This window comes from Manduca sexta, unplaced genomic scaffold (assembly GCF_014839805.1).
Source record: "Manduca sexta isolate Smith_Timp_Sample1 unplaced genomic scaffold, JHU_Msex_v1.0 HiC_scaffold_1203, whole genome shotgun sequence".
NCBI lineage: Eukaryota > Metazoa > Arthropoda > Insecta > Lepidoptera > Sphingidae > Manduca > Manduca sexta.
This window is the reverse complement of record NW_023592045.1, coordinates 570-2,517: the sequence shown is the minus strand read 5'-3', so window position 1 is coordinate 2,517 and position 1,948 is coordinate 570. Positions and strand designations below refer to the sequence as shown.

The following is a 1,948-nucleotide window of genomic DNA, read 5'->3' as shown; positions in this document are numbered from 1 at the left end:
GTTTTATTACACCAAAATCTGCATATAGCAATCCAGTGATTAAATTGCATGCAAACTTTGTATTTGGATGGAACTGCACACAGCTGTCGCCACGTATTTACAACGGTAGTCAAATTCACTTTACTTCTGTCACGACTACATGTTAATCGTAAAATGATACGATATACTCACCCTTATAGTACTATCGTCAAGGTATCCGCTCGAATCTGGATTCGAGCATTTGTCATTTAAAGTCTGAGGCTTGTTCAGATACCGTCGCCTGTACATCACGAACGCCACGCTACCAGCTAAAGCGGCCAACCCAACCCCTCCGAAAGCAATAGCAGCTATAGCCCCAGTGTCCATCCCTCCTTCAGCTGGGTCTTTTACTCTTCTAGAAGATTCTATGTTCGGCGGTATCCGCGTTTGCAGAAACGTTGTCTCTAAAGATAGTGGTTTTTCTGTCACGATCCGACTTTCAGCCACTCCTCCAAACTGGTATCATCTTTACGAAATCAGGCCTAGTCAGATTCCGTTTTTGCTAACGAACGTGACGTTTTGTGATTCCGTAACATTAGTCAATGTTGTTGACGGTTGGGTTGAGTTTGGTTAGTAGTATTTGCAGCTACTTCCGCTGCGTCGACCGCCGTCCATTCCACTGATGGATGCGCGATCTCTGTGTTATTTGGTAATGTTATATTCGGCGCAATTAGAGCCTCAACTTCTTTGTCTGTCTGGTTGTTTGCGGTCACGTTAATGACCGGCGTTGGGGTTGTGAATAACGGAGTTTTGGTATAATACATGGCCCGACTCTGTCGTTCCGATTGGCGGTGTTCCTGGCTGCCTGTCACTTCTAATTCTGGGGTTATGTGGAGTAATTCTTCTGACTGGGGTGCTGCGACGGCTTCTTTACTACTCGCTGGAACAGAAAATAAATACTTCTTAAGAAAATTTGTTCTTACAGTATTAATATTCATAGACTTCATAAAAACTTGAATAAAATAATTGGAAGTGCGATACTCTAAGTTTGAATTAATAAAACACGTGAAATATAACTTTCCATTATACTTAAAACTGCTAAAATTAAATTATCATAGAAACAACAATAAATCCATCCACTTTTCTATTAAACAAATGAAAAACCTCAACAATAGGAACGAAAACTCGACGGCGAACAATACACTGTTTGAACCGAAAACCCTTACATGTGAGTATTAAAAGTAAATGGAACTGAAAGAGTAAACAACGTGTGGATTTATAGAGAAAGGGTATGGTGTTTGAATTATTTTATAGTTTTATAAATAAATGCTTTTTTTATAAATATTCTGTTCCCCCATAGAATCTTAAAATGTTTTAACAATTTGAGTCAACAAATTATATGTAACCAATGTGAGAAGAATATTTATTTCAACATCGGAGAATGCAAAAAAATATTATTCCAAAATTCTATCTAATATAAAATAAGTATATTTTTAACATTTGTATTTAACTAAACAATTCCGGAGAATTTTATTGATACGACGTGTATTATAGGAAGATATTAACTCTATAAATTCCTCTTATTTAGAGCTAGATAGACTTCTCTTCATTTCACTAGTTTTTTAAAAATAACAGTCCTTTTTATAGATGTAGGGAATCTAGACAAAATAGAGGGCAAAAAGCGAATACACAAGCATTGAGGACGTATTATTCCGTGATTTAACATTTGCCTAAATTAAATCTTCTAACGTTGCATTAGTATTCTCATCTGGCTTTAGTTAAACCGAGTTAGACTTAAAAGGTAAAAAGTGACAAGTGCTGCGAATAGAATACGACTTTTTTTCTTTATTCTTTAGAGTTTTGTTACCAGCTTTGTTAGAGAGAGGCTAAATCGCTCCGCACAGTATAAAAGAAAAGGAAAACTGGATAGAGGTCAACGCGCTGTCTGGTTCTTTGTATTTTTTTAACACAATTGCCGAGGATCTGAAAG

At 36.7% G+C, this 1,948-nt stretch overlaps 1 pseudogene; it reads right to left on the bottom strand.

Moving 5' to 3' along the window:
- Nucleotides 1–171: 171 nt before the first annotated feature.
- On the bottom strand, nucleotides 172–996 carry LOC119191213 (annotated as a pseudogene).
- Between the last annotated feature and the right edge of the window lie 952 nt (nucleotides 997–1,948).